The following is a 15,930-nucleotide window of genomic DNA, read 5'->3' as shown; positions in this document are numbered from 1 at the left end:
GGACGGACGGACGGACGGACGGACGGACAGACAGACAGACAGATTTGTTTACATCAAGATTTTCCCCCAGATTCCCACAATCTCATAGGTGGACCGTTTGGAAAATTACTGAATCAGTGAATCAGCCCCCTGATGAGTTTATGACTAAATGTACTGCTGGCAGGATGGCAGGTGAAGCCTGTTGGGAAGGGGCAGGTCACAGGCCTGCCATTCCATCCTGCCGTGGCACCAACAGACTGTGGGTTGAAACTTCTACAAACTGGGCGAAAACCTTTCCGCTTTTGAGTTGGGTGTTGAATATGTTGTGTCACAGGGACAAGAAAGTAATGAAGAGGAAGTCTTGAGGTTGAAGTGTCTCATACTACTCCAGTGTATTTTTCTGGAGTGTCTGAATTGGGAATATGGGGTGGCAATACTAGTATTTTATTTCTGTATTTGAAAACAAAGAAAGATCCATTTTTTTTTAGAGGATACACAATATATGAGAACAAGGGATAGACCCAGAACTCTTATTGCATAATGCCAAGTAAGTTCTTGGTCTTAAGGTACATTAAGAACTCTTAAGACTTTTTTTAATCTATGCTCGTGTTTGTATCTTTAGTTGATTATTTGAAATACTTTCTAGAAATTTGTTTACTTTTTATTAGAAAGGAGTTTGGAAAAGGCCCATAATTTCATTCAGATAATCATAGATTAATATGTCAAGTGCTTGAGAAATCAGTAGGAGTTTAAAGGAAATACTAAAATACGCTCACCGGATATGTACCTTAAGGAAAAATTCTGATCGTGCACACTGTGATTTATGAAGGCAAATCCTTTTCATTTAAGCACTGACACAAGAACCATCATAAGGAACACCAACTGATTAGTAGAATGCAGTAAAAAGCAACTTCAAATGGAGAGGGCACAAAATTTGGAATATCTTTAATTGAACATTTGAAGAAACTCATAAGACAAGAGTAGTCATATGCAGATTTTATATAGGTAATAGGGAGATTGTTTTTATTCTTTTCTTTAACCCTCAAATTCAGGGTGCTTATCACTGAGATAAGCACCATGTAAGAGCCTAATCAGTATTCAGTCATGTATGATCCAGGTTTTTTTTTTTAAAAAAATCTAAATCACTTCATTTATTGTAATAAAAGCTATGCAAATTTTGAGTCATTACTAGGAATTTTAGATAATGTTAATTTTTTTTCAGTCTGGAAGTAACGGGGCTAAGGCTGACATCACAGGCTGATGGTAGTGTTCTGTATTATTCACTGGCTCGGAGTGATTACCTTTGGGTCCTATTTCAAATGGTGACCAGCCTTAAGAAACTAGCAGAGCAGATCTGGCAATTAGATGGCACTGAACACATGTTCCCAGAAGATGGCAGCTACAATGGAAGAAAAATGAGCAAGAGGTCTTAACATTGTTTTGAGATGTAATGATTTTAAAAGAATCCCAATAAAATGTCCTAATGTTATCCACCTCTTGACAGCTTTTTTAAAAAAATGTTGGGGTTGGTTTCCGTTTACTTAACTATTAAATATATACCATCCTCATGGTTCTGAAACATAAGGAAATAAAACAAGAGCATTGCAGACATTCCGCTTTTCATTTCTGTCCTCTTTTTTATTCCAACCAGTACCTTTTAGACAAGCACCAATGGAGCTCGACATCAAGGCACATTTCCCCAGAATACACTCAAACTCAACCACCACCTAGGAGGGAAAAGAGTACGAGGGCTATTGAGCACTGAGAATTTTTCCAATGAATCACAATTATGTGAACACCTGTACTAACTAAGTTTGTGCTGATCTACTGTGAAAATTTGCAAAGTGTTCAACAGCCCTGAGAATTTCTCATTTATTATCTCAAGTGGGGTGGTCTGCAATTGCACATTAGGTTGCAGTGTGAACCATGTAAGGACACGCATTCAAGACCTCTTTGAGGACCTTTTCATTCTACCTGCAGGGTACAGCTGTGCCTCTTAACAGGCCAGAGCTCTGCCTTTGAATGTCTGCCCAGAAAAGCTAAGGGCAAATAGAGGGACTCCTCATCAGCAAGTAGAATGACCGCAGAACATGCAGCAATACAGGTACTTACATTTCAAGATGAATTTACCATAGAATCGATCTTGGGAACAACTTGACAATCAGTGATATTTTTATGACCCTAAAGATTTATCACATATCACACTGAAAAAGTATCATAGCTCTAATGTTTGGGAAAGAATTTACCCTTAAGCATGAGTCTTGAACTCTCATTAACTTATTTTCTTAGGAGGAAAAGACACAGCCTAGCTGGTGTAGATCTCAAATAATCTATAGATTACTTTATTTTTGAAGTCAAAGATTGATGAGAATTCGAAAAATAATTTGTGAATGAAATCATCAAAATAGCTAATGTCTGGGTATAAGCAGTGAAACTGAGGTCATCAGTTGGATACAGAGCCGATTGTTGTTTTCACAATAATGGGTCTGCATAAGCCTGAGAGAGCGGCTTTCATTGCAAATATTCTCTATCACAAGAACTATAAACTACTGTGTGGTCTCTGAATATTAGTTAATACAATGTTAAGAATAGAACTTTCTGTGTAGGCCTGTAGACATAATAGTTATATTTGCCAAAGATTCTTCAGTAGAAACCATACTTGCTGCTTTGAACAATGAAGTTTAATAGAAGATAAAGTCAAAGATATGGGTACAAAGATAGGAACAATTTTGACAGTATGTATTTTTGCTTTTAAGCAATGTTCATGAAATTTAATTGTATTTAGGAGCACCATATTCTTACCAATCACATCAATGTAGGCAGCATTCAGTGGCTACTCCCATTCTCAGTGAAGACAACATTGTTGTAGGAGATAGTGGAGGAAATTATAAAAAGTGAAATCCTGAAGTTACTCAGCCACCATCAGGGGTCCATAGGTAATGTTTGTGGGTATGGTAACACACAGAGAGGGCTGAGGGAATCTTAGAGTTCTCTGAGTTTATTTTGGTAGTGGTTGAAAGCTGTGGGAATCCCAAATGAAGTCTTTGATTGTCTTGCTCTACAATATTTATTCATTTGGGTTTCAGTCTTTATCTCCAGGATTAGATGAAATGACACTCCACTTGCCTGACATTGCCACTGGAATTAGATGGAAGGAGAAACAAGATGCTTGGGAGACACATTGTGGATAGAGCTTTGGCTTAATGGCAGAGTCTTCGCTTGAAAATTAACTTTTTCTGCATTTGGTTCCACAACAATCATTTTTAAAACAAGTGTTTGTAAGGTTAGGAGAATATAAGGAGGAGGAGAAAAAATAATAGCTAGGTTGGAATAGATCCATATAATATGATTTAATATAGAAATAAGATTTATTGGAAGGTATAAGCATAAGACCCATGCTAAACATTTGACAAATTATCTCATTAAATCTTTTTTCTTAAGGTATCTGGTACAAGTTCTCACTGTACTCATAGTGATATGCAGCTCAGATTCATAGTGATCCTCCTGTTTTCAGCCTCCCCAGCTCTGGGATTATAAGCATGTGCCACCATGCCCGCTCAGTGTGCCTGCTCAGTGTGCCCAGGGGTGGGGCCAGGGCAGCCTGTGCTGCCAGGGATGGTGCCCTGGTATGTGTGCTTACTTACCTAGGCAGGCACTTAGTCTTCTGCTCATTTAATCTTCACAAGACAGTGAGTACTAACATAAAGAAAATAAAGCTGGGAGTGGCTACCTAATCCCAAGGCTGCTTACAGTTAAGACTCCAGCCCTCTTCTAGTGGATGCATAAATTTAAACTAGTGCAGCATACTGTCTCTCAGTGGCTGGAATCTGGAAAACAGTCATCCAACATCATCAGGTGAGACGGTAGTACATTTTGAGTGAGCATGGGTGGGGATAGTCTAATCTACTAAATTTGTTCTCATTCCACAAATGCCTATAGTATGTCACTTTGCTTTTCAGAATTGCTGAGGTGCTGCCTGTCACTCATAGGAAAGTAGCTGGCTCAAGTCGTGCTCCAGATGTGACTACAAGGCAACAGATGACTGCATTGTTTATGAGTAAATACCTTGAAGGACTTCCTACTTCCGTAAAAGAGTTTGGTGCTCATCTGAAGCATAATCTGAACAAATAAAAATCCACCAAACATACAGACTCTGTAGTATTGGCATTTTAAGCTTGTATGAATTTTTGCTCAATTGCTACAAAGCATAACTTTTAAAAAATAAAATACAATGGAAATATATTTTATATAGTACTATGAGTTCACATATAACATGCTGGAAATACTAATAAATTTTTCTTTAGTTTTTTTTTTAATAGAGAGAGACAAGATTTAACTGTGCACACAAGTCCTGACTCTGGGCAAAATTCTAAAGTGCCTTTTTTCCTATTCATGCCTCCAACACACACACACACACACACACACACACACACACACACACACACATTTTTGAATACTCTTTTCTAACTCCCAGCTTCTTTTCCCCTCAACCTCCAAAGCATTCGCTGTCTGATTCTTCCAGTTTTTAAGTTTAAGGAATGGTCTACAGGGTGTTCAGGGTCTTATTACTAGATCAGACTCATAGTGATCCACTGTTTACAGCCTCCCAAGAGCTGGGATTATAGGTGCATGCCCCCATGCTCAGTCTCAGTTACCATCTCGGTGTGCCCTGGGGGTGGAGCCGTCAAGGTAGGCCCAGGTATGGAACCCCCGACTCCTTGGCCTGCTTGCAGGCGCTTTAATCTGCTGAGCTATTTGGCCGCTCCTGATTTTTTAAAAAATATTTTTATTGAGAAACAAATAGAAATGAGACAGTTTCACAACAAATTACTAGTACCTTTTCAATAATTAATACATTGCATATTGTTGTCTTAGTGTTTATTCATTATACAAGATGCAGACCTGACATCCTATCTCAAACACTATTAGAACAAATATCTCTATTCATTGAATTAAGAGAATGGAGCTATATATCTATCCTAACTATTTTGAGTATACAGATCAAAATGGTCGTTCATTTGTGTCCTCCTTTTTTGTTAGTTTTGTCAGAGAAGGGCATTCCATTTTCATTTAAATACTGTAGGTGCATGAATTCAGCAAAATATCGCAACATAATTCAGTAGTTCATAATAGTAGTGGGTTTTCCGTAGGACTGGCAATGTCAGAAGTTGTTGACTTGAGCATTTTACAGCTCAGCATACTAATATGGCTTTACTTTTTATACTTAATTTTTATACTTTTCTGCTGGATGGTTAAGACCAAGATAAAGCAAGACCTATATAACAAGAAATGTAACTTTTGTATCTGATATGTTCAGTCAAATCCCCTTAGAATTTAACCTGGAACCCTGTACCTCAGTTTGTAAATCCTGTGTCAGTGCTAGCCATGTGGATGAGTCACAGCCATTGCTTGACTAATTTGCTCTCTGTGAAAGCTTGAGAGAATGTTTTCTCTCCATGTGACTCTCCTTAGGCACATTCTACATCATTGGTCAGTTTCCTCTGTGGCCCCATAATATCTTTGATCAGAAAATTTGGGACACAATTGAGTTATAGGGTGTTACAGTATAGGTTCTCCTATTTCCTGAGTCCTTACTGACCTTGAATGGCTAGGGCCAAAATGTTGGCTGTTCATGCAGCCCTTCTTTTTCTATAATTTTTGGTCTGCAAACTTAAGTTGTTAACCCTCCAGAAGAGAAGCTTAGTGATATTATTACCCTATAACATAGGCAGTTGAGCTTGACCTCACTATCTGTCTGAATATCAAATATCTTAGACACAATATGGAACAGGTTGTTCCATCAAGTATTGATATGTTAAACTTCGAGTCCCTCCAGAAGATAAAGAAAAAAGATTAAAAAGATAAAAAATTAAAAAAATAAGAACAAGCATTTACATATTTTTACACAAAATTTAGAAATCTAACAATATACAGCCTTGTAGCAGGTTAGTCCTATGACTTTTTTGTCTCATGTTTTAATTTATTACCCTTTAAAAAAAATCTTTACTTGAGAGGCTGTATTGCTGTAATTGGTGTGTCATGACAAGCAGTACGTAATTAGAAGACCAGCATGACCGGCCCCAATTCTTCCAGTCTTATTCTGTACTTCAGAATCCCATCAGACAAGTCTTCACAATATAGACCCTTGTTCCCTTCAGATAATATGACGGTAAAATTCCCCCTAGTTATTGCTGTTACTATTTAATAATACTTATAAATATATTGCCACTTAATGAATAGAAAATTTTTAATGTGCTGTTCATTTAGTCTTTTTATCTCACTTAGAAGACTTTTCTAGATAAAATGCCTCAAGTTAGAGGAAACTGTCCCAATTGATTGGAATTTCAGACTCTGTTTCAGGTTGTTAGGAAAGAGATTTTTTTTTTTTAAATTTAGGACAGGGGCTACAGGGGCTCACTACACAGATCAGACTCATAGTGATTCTCCTGTTTTTAGCCTCCCACGTGCTGGCATTACAGGTGCGCATCACCAAGCCCAGTCTTGATTTCTGTCCTCACTGTACTCTGCAGGCGGGGCCAGCACTGCATGCCAGGAATTGAACCCCAGTCATTGCACACTGCTGAAGCAGGTGCTTTGGTATGCTGAGCTATCTGGATGGCCCTAGGAAAGATTTCTGCAAAGCTATCTGTGTCCCATGTTCCTTGAAATATGCTCAAAAGGTGAATGTTTGCTTTACCTGTGTATGCAGCTGACCCTGGTGAATAGGTGTATTGAAATATTATACTCGCTGAGAAGAGAGGTCACTGGTAATGGCTTTAATGCTGCCAGTCCTGGCTTCCTATTAAATGATGCCTCAATGTGCAACACTCCACACTTGATCTCCGGGAAATGGATAGTAGTGACCTTGAGTCAATATTCTTTGCCTTCTTTTGACACTGGGCAACACCGTACCATTTTAAATTCATAATATGTTTACTTTTTAAATGAAGTTTAAAGTCTAAACTGGCTGGGAAGAAAGACAGAAAGGAAGATCCAGGAAACGTATACATACTTGAATGGATACCACGCATCGCACCAGTCATAATTCAGTAGCCGGGCACTGAAATGGCAGGACCATCAGAGTATAGCACATTAATTCACAATTCAGACTCGTTAAGTGAGTGCGAGTCATTGAAACGATACATTGCCAGTTCCTTTACCATTCGCCGTGTCAGTGGATTGTCTTCATAGTAATTGAATATGGGCTATAACTTTAAAAGTTTCTGGACCAGCATCTTCATTCATTATGAAGAATATATACTTCCTATCCAACTCCTGACTCCACTTTTTGGAATGAGAAAGAAAATCTCTTCCTGCCTCTCCGCATATTCCTCCTCTGCCGTGACCAGTGTCACAGAGACCTCTTCGTATGTATGTTTACTGCCATTTCCAGTGGATGGATTCCCCCAGAGGGAAGTGTAAGTCACTAGAAAAGTGTCCTGTGTCACACGGGGTAGCTTTCTGAAGCAGTCCTATCTGACAAAGTGCTTCTTTCTAGTACCAAAATTAAAATACCATAAACCAGAAAATAATTCATTATTCTCCTTCATCTGCTACATTACACAACATAGGACACCTTATTCTTTGTTGGATAATGAGTAGATTAATTGTGTTATATTCATATCCAGCATAGAAGCTTATTTAGGAATAAAAATAGATAAACTTACTCTAAAAGCATGAACATAAATGTATCTTTTTAATTAAGCATTTAGAATTTCTAAAGAGAATAAAATAGTAAAAAAAAATCGAAACAGTACAGAATTTCACTAAACAAGATGATAAGGATTCAACATGTTTGTTCTATTGCATGTTGTTGTCTGCAAATTAGTTGTTCAGAGTATCAGATGTAAGTATGCAAAATGGGTCAAAAATTAAAAAGAAGAAAAAGAAAGCATTAACTGTTTCTTTCAATAGATCAGTTGAAATCAACAGTACAATTATCCAAGCTATCCTGTGTATACACATACATTTTTCTCTTTCTTTCTTTCCTCTTTTCATACTTGCTCAAAGAGACCATAAATATATCTTTTTTAAAATGGTGGGGGAGGGCCGGCCAGATAGCTCAACCGACTAAAGCACCTTCTCAGGCAGAGCGCAGCGGCCGGGGTTCGCTCTGCTGCGTGCCGTGCTGGCCCCACCCCTGGGGTGTGCTGAGAAGGCAGTTGAGACTGGGTGCACACCTGTAATCCCAGAGCGTGGGAGGCTGAAAACAGGAGAATCACTACGAGTCCGATCTATGCAGAGAGACCCTGTAGCACCTGTCTTAAATACATTTTTAGAACATGGTGAGTGAACAAGTCAGTAGCAAAATGAGGAAGTTGTGTAAATCTAAAATCATAGAACAACATGATATTATTTCTGGATACATACATAAGTAGTTAACATACAACAAATAGAAACGTGAAAGCTACACAGCACTTTTAAGACAGGAATTATCTTCCCTATAGCAGGAAAGACAGCTACAAGTGAAAAGGGTTCATGGCACCATTTTTGTATGTAAAGGGGTGTTCAACTGCCTTTGTAGCATTTTATTAGGAAAAAAAGATATGAAGCAAACATTTTAATATTAAAACTTTTCTTAATGCATCACAGAAGTTAAATATTAGTGGATATGTGAGTGTTGATTATACTGTGTCCTTGTATGTGTTCAAAATATTTCATTATAATAATGGTGGTGGAAATGGTAAAGGAAATTACAAGCTCAAAATTTAGACCTGCAAGGAAATTCTCAATACTCTCTCATCCAGCTTTTCACTGAAATTCTCAAGCAAACATGAGAAAAATAAAAAGCCACTGTTCGAAGAACAGGAATTTCAACAAGCTAATTCTAGAATCTGGGAAGAACTGACTTACAGTAGCCCTCTTCTGGGGAGAAAAATCTTCCCAGTATTTTTCAGAAAATAGCTTGTATTTTCTTTGTTTCATAGAAAACAAAAGTATGCCTGTGTGACATTAGAGGAGGGGTATAGGTGAAAATCTCCAAAGCATTTTTTCTTAAAAAATAAAGTGAATAGCGCCTATTAGAATATTTGGAATATATAGGAAAGGAGAAAGTAGGAAAGCAGAACTCATGATTTTACCATGTAAAACCAGTCAGTCCTATTTTCAATCTCCGAGCTACAGTGGCTTCTGACCATAGGGAAAGAAAGGAGGTGTTCAATGGTGCTCTTTTGATCGTACAATGAGGAGGTGTTCGGCCACTGGGGATCCTCATTTCATGTCTCCCTTCAACCTTAGAGCTCAAAAGCCATTTGGAATATATATATATATATATATATATATATGACAGGACATTTTTTTCCACATAAAAAGTTTTTCCTGAATCTCTTTATTGCCTAGTCCTTTCTTAACTTTAGTTCTTCATAGAAGCATTCAGAGTCTGGAGAATAAAAAGAAGGGGAAAAAATGAAGAAGGAGCTATTTTTTAAATTAAAGAAAAGAACCCTAAAAATGTGTCATGGGATTGCTGAAAAGAAATCAAGATTATATTTTGGTGCTCTCATTTTCAATTAAGTGACTTGATTTGCATAAAGTGACATTTGGGCAGATAAATACTATCCAAAAGTGAATCTCTGAATTTAGAACTTCTACTTTTATTCTGAAGGTTTTTTTTTTTCTTATAGTCAGGTCATATATTTTTTAAAAAATGGTTTTAAAGGAAACTCTGGTCCACCTTTATCTCTAATGGCTGGGTTGGGAGTTACTATAATAATCCTTTTGCTTTTATGTGGCCATCTGGAGGCCTATTAAAAGGAGTATCTAAAACAGACTCCCCAAGTGTGCTGAATTTGTTGTACATTTGCACCAAGTCACCCAAACAGGGACATTTTTCTTATTTCAGGGAGGGGTGACCCTTTAGAAAAAGGAATGGCTTTTGGGATGGGAGAGGAGACACATCACCAGCACAACTTGACCTTTTCCCCTTGTCTTTGGGAAAAATCGGTAAGAAGACTAGTTGGTTCTGGTGCATATGTGTTAAGGGACAGAGATCTGCGGTGAGGTTGCCTTACATCTCTGGGGCTCTATGATGAGATGGAAGAGGTTAGGGAACGTGGGAGTGGGCAACACTGCGACTTTAATGAAGCATCATGTTTCAACTGGGTAATATTCTGTTTTGATTTTTGTGGAAAGCAAATATGAAATATTGAAATAATATTTCAAGTTCCCAGTTTTGTGGTGCAAAAACATACAGAGTATTCTTGCCTTTTTTTAAACTACACCTTTCATCAAAAGCATAATCCAACAGAGCTTAGGAGGCAAGGGCAGGCTGCAAAATGGAATTAGATAAAAGTTGGCATTTGTCTTTAGTAGATTATTAAAATCACCACACTAAGAAACCTGCTCATAAAGACAGAACAAGTTAGCGGGGGCTGGATATCATTTGTCCAAAATAGAGTCTTTTCTCTACACTCATTAACCATCTTGCCCAGTAATGTGATTGGAATCCTATTAAACCTGATACATCAAAAATTAAAAAAAAAAAATTTAGTTGCTGTCTCAAACTGCACTACAACTCAGATCTAGGACCAAATAAGATGCATTAATTGCTTTACTGCTTCACCGCAAAGCCACTCTTAAAACATAATTCCTTAATGAAGTCCGTTAATTTGTTCATGGCAGTACACAAGCTGTTCAGAATGACACAGAATTGCACTCTGTTTTCTAACCCCTGCAGTTTCTTCTGTTAGTCACTCTGTCTTGTGTTGTTATCCCATGGATAGTAATTATTTTATAGTGGCTGTAATTAGGAGAGAATTAGGCTTGGTAAACAAAACCTGCCTTCTCCTGTTAATAGCTAAGGATAATAAATTTGGCTCTGACATTCACTATATTTGGACAAGGCTTGGCCTACTTCCAGTTTTCCCAATAAGAACTTTATTATATAATTATGCCTTGGAGGGGCTCATATTACAAGGCAATTTTTTTTGTAAAGACACATATTGCATGGCTTCCAGCCAGTAAATGATATACTGTAATATATGCCTCCAATAAATGTTTTAAACAAAATCTCTCTAAGCAATATCCTGCTAATGCTGCACACTGCTCTTCAGCATTTATTATTTACAGGATTTGTTGGTTGAGCTTTTCATAATGTGAATTATTTCCTTTTGCTCACATTGTCCAATATTGTGACAAGTGTCTTTTAAGAAGGTTTCAGTTACTTCTATCAGCAAATAACATATTTGAATCTTTAACTTTGCATATCCCAGTTCCTATCGGTGGCATCCATCAAATGGTACCAAAAAAGGGGCATTTAAGTGACATTTTATTCTTCTATAAAGACTGACTGCTGTGTTGTATGTTATATTATTTTTGCTTAACATGATTTATTTTATTCCATTTTTAACATAAACGAAATAGGATTATTTTAGCCACAGCAAGCCAGCTCTCCGATGATTCATGTGTCTTTACTTGACTCTTCTGTGAAAAGGTCATTCAAGCTCATGTAGATCAATGATAATACATGACATCACACAATGCTAAAGTGAAGAGGACAATATTCAAAATAGCATCAAAACTACAATCCTAAAAATATGAATTCAATATAGGAAACTCATGCGAAAGTAGGGCATAAGCGAGATTAACCTCGGAACAAGATACAAAATTATTAGATTCTAAGTAAAAGACATAAAGTACTTTCGTGGGTGCTACATTCAAAATTAGACCCATTCTTAATTCTTCAATAATAGGCATAGAGAAATTGCAAGGGAAGGGAATAATATTTTAAAAATACTTTAGAATTTGTACCCCAAAGATTCAAGTTATTTTTAAAGGTCAAGGTGAAGTGCAAAATTAGGGGCACCCACGCAAGTGCCCTTTCCAGCAATGTGTCTCTCTCAATCACCTGCAAATGAAAGGCAAGAATTTTCACTGAATTAGCTGAATGTCTGCCTGACATACAGGCCTAATACACTTGGCCTGTGTGTGAAGGCTTACATGTCACTAAGAGAAGGGGCCAGCTGCTTTTGAGGTTCATTATTAACTTTGATTAGGGAGCCTATGAATTGTGCATAGTCAGAAGTCTCCCTTCGAGTGAGATTTAATTGCTTGCCTTTCTGTTTCAGTTTTAGAGAAAATGTTAAGTGGCTGCATTTGTTCTTATCCTTAAGCATAACCCTTGCTTTCACCAGAGGGTGAGTTGCACCAGGTACCTCATGGACTCAGAAGACCCCTTTCCCTCCACCCTCTTCTTGTCTGCCCTCTTGTTAACCAGAGATAGGAGACTGGAGGTCCACATATAATTGTTCTTTCACTTACTGTCATGCCTTTGGTACATTAAAAACAAGTGCACATTTTGTGTATTTCTTTTGCCTCAGTAACATGGAGTTTTGCTATTCAGACTTAATGTTTTCTTCAGAAAAAATAATTATAGTCATTCTTCTGTTACAAAACCCCATTTTGTGTCAGTAACTCTCCAAAAAATGCTTCTTTTTAAATGATGTTATAGCTGAGGAAATTTTGGGTATTTTATTTCAATTTAACATTTACTGTCTACCATATGTCCTGGGCCATGATATTACCAGGGACAACTTTCAAGTAGGCGAAGACTTTTCATCTTACTAGGTTAAGTGACTGAAAACACTTAACCATTTTACCTATTCTTGGGAAATCAAAGGAGAATGTCAAAAGCCTGTCTTGTTCCGGGCGGTCACTGCTGCTATTCTTCCATCCTCCATAGAAAACAAAATAAAACAAAGAAAACCCCCCAAACCAAAAGCATAGTGAGATTAAGTTGCATGCTAAAAATGTTGTAGTGCATCAATGGAGAAGATGGCCTCAGGCTGATGATTTGGAAGCCAGTCCTCAACCTGCAAGTCCTACCCATTTTAATTTTTCCTATTGTTTTAGGGTTACAATGATATAGGTTTTAATAGATAATAATATTATATTTTTGATAATCATAAGTGCCAATCCTTCATGTTTCATAGTCAATCACAAAAACAGAGGAAGGAATTGTAAGTATATTTGCATGTACTGAAAGGATGTAGTCTCTATTACCAAAAAAAAAAAAAAAAAAGATCTCTATAGATCTAATAGTACTGAAAGACAAGTTTGTAGCTTATCCAGAAAGGAAGCTAGCTTCAAGTTTGTTTTATTTCCACTTTTGTGGAAAATGCTTTATTAGGATGCAAATATTACCATTCCCACACTTCCCAAGAGGCTCAAATACCCACTTTGATGTGTCTGTATATAGACTGTCAGAGACACGTGTTTTGGATTTTAAAGTCATGTGCTGTATGAGAAGTAAAGATTTTGTTTCCAAAATGAATCTGGAAAAAAAAAAAAAACCACACTGACTCCAAAGTAGGAAAAGGGCCAGCGAGATAGCTAGCTCAGCAGCCTAAAGTGCCTGCTCAGGCAAGCTTAGGCAGGCACAGGGGACTGTGGTTGGATGCCCAGCACCACATGCCATGACAGCCACGCCCTCAGGACGGGCTGGGCAGGCCAAAAAAAGAAAAAGGAGAGAGAAAGAAAAAGTAGGAAAAATCTTAGACATTAAAGAGGAGAAAGACCTATCATGTCACCTTATTTAACCCCTATTCACTCAGTTCTCTAGAGGATTCTGTCCACTGAAGTTTTACATCATCCTAGAATTGTCTTGCACTTCTGAGAAGATACTTCCACTAAATCACTTTGAAAGCAATCTTAAATTTTGACTGGTTCAGCAACCCTGGCCATGGTCCTGTACATAACATCAGAGCGAGGTAAGATCTGCCCCTTACCCTGTCACTTTTGGACCTGGTCAGCTGCCTGAGTCTGGCCCCTGACTCTGGATTTGCTTGGTGTCAAAATTTAAAAAAAAAAAAAGCCCATAAAACTGATAAAGTGAGTATACTTATGATTTTTCCAAATCCAGAGAACAGCTAACTCACCCCACAGTCCCTGTCCTGAGCACACAAAAGTAATTTATAGAAGGGACAGAATAAAAACCAAGAAATCTGCACATGCGGATTTAGCCGGGTTCAGCCCAGATACGCTCAGTTTTCCTTGGTGCCAGGGCTGGGGCGGGGCATTTGTAGTCATTTTCATTCTCTGCACAAGGAAGCTGGAGAAGCAGCTTATCTTTAAAACAACAACAACAAAAAATCTAATTTTTAAAAATTCTATTTTAACTTCTCAGGTATACCCCCAACCTCTGCTGTGACCATTCTGTCCTTGAAATTTTCTGCTCACAAAATTCCTTTCAAACTTCACAGTGCATGGCAGTCTTATGGAGTTGGGTCAGGATTTGGTCACTCTATTAAGTTGCTTAATCCATCTTCATAAATCAACCCTTTTGGGTCCTTCATCATGATGGTGGCTGTTTTTGTGACATCCTTCTACTTCTTGACATGATTCTCATCGGGGGATCTCTTAGCCCAAAGTAGAACGTGAAAAGAGGACTGGGTCTTGGCCAGTGTCACCGTCATCACCCAAAATTTTATAGCTGTTAGTACAGCAAGAAGAAGGCAGGAGATTCTGCACTGAGTGCAGGACAGGAAGCCTCGTGTGTCGTATCTTGCTGTCCTCTTACCCCACATGTCATTCACAGGATAAAGCATCTCCATCCTACAGGGTGCAAACTGATAACACAGCTTGGCTGGAAAAGGCAGAAAGAGTCGGTTTGTATCAGAGCAGTTTACTTGGCTTCCACGATTCCTCCCCTGCCGCTCTCTCATCCCACTTCAGCTGTATGTCACTCCATTAACTACAGCAACGGGTATTTGCTCTCAGTAAATGTGTGTGGGTGTGCATGTGTGTTTGTATTTGTGGAGAGCTTATGCAGACGATTCCAAATAGCTCCAAAAGTGATTGTACAATTAAAGAAACTAGTTCCCTGCTGTTGATGCTTATTTCTTAAAACATCATCTGTCAGCCTAGCTACTGAGATTGATGTTCCGAATATATATATTTTTTTTCTTTTTAAGCCCTAAGGAAATATCTTCTTCATGTGTCTGCCCTAACTTCATCACTCTTTTCTCCAATCTCTCTTGCAGTCTGATTGTGAGATTAATTCCCAGAGGATCATCAGTAACCACTGCTGATGTTCAAGAAAGGAGTTCAAGTTCAGGCCTTGTAAGGATGTGAACTTTCTGTAGACTATGTCAAGCACTTTGAACTTAAGTTTGAATTTTTCTATTATTGAGTGGAAATGGTAAAAAATAAGCTCAAGCGCAGTGGCTTCTGAGAGTGGCGAGCTTACCACAAATCTGACCTGTGTATGCGGTACAGAGGACAGCTCAGACACAACCGAGGGGGTAACCACAGTCACAGCACGGGTTAATCTTTGCTGGAGAAAGTGCTGGTAAGCTGGCCTTCATGGTAACAACCTGTTGGATTCCTACTCTTTCATACCAATGTATACATGACATGTGTCCAAAAATTCATTTGAAAATAGCTATTGTTAGCACTCATTAGCTAACAAAATAGAGAAAGAATAATATATTTGGTAGTTGAAATTGTGATGCCCAGCATACTTACTTAACTTGGCACACACAGAGAAGTCTGTGTATGCCAAGATTTGACTTCATAAAATGTGCCCGCAGTATTACCATAAAGTTCTATATAATAAAAGGCTAACAGTATATTGATGTCCAATCTTAAGGATTTTGTGGGATAGTCTCTTTGACCCGCAAATGCATTTTTTTCTTTTTAAAAAGTTCCTAGGTTATATTCTACGACCTTAAAAAATAAGATTTATACTTTAAACGAGAAAGTATGGAGTCCACAAGGGAAGACAGAAAAGAGACCTAACATTAGGGGAATAAACACCAGTTTTTATTAAGCATTTCCCTCAGATTAAAGGTAGGTAAATTTGGTGGGATGGGGGCACTTCCACTACCCTTACTTGAATTTCTTTCTTCTTCTTCTTCTTCTTTCTTCTTCTTCTTCTTCTTCTTCTTCTTCTTCTTCTTCTTCTTCTTCTTCTTCTTCTTCTTCTTCTTCTTCTTCTTCTTCTTCTTCTTCTTC

Source organism: Octodon degus, unplaced genomic scaffold (assembly GCF_000260255.1).
Source record: "Octodon degus isolate 3935 unplaced genomic scaffold, OctDeg1.0 scaffold00032, whole genome shotgun sequence".
Taxonomy (NCBI): domain Eukaryota; kingdom Metazoa; phylum Chordata; class Mammalia; order Rodentia; family Octodontidae; genus Octodon; species Octodon degus.
The sequence above is the reverse complement of the archived record's forward strand: the minus strand, read 5'-3'. Positions refer to the sequence as shown.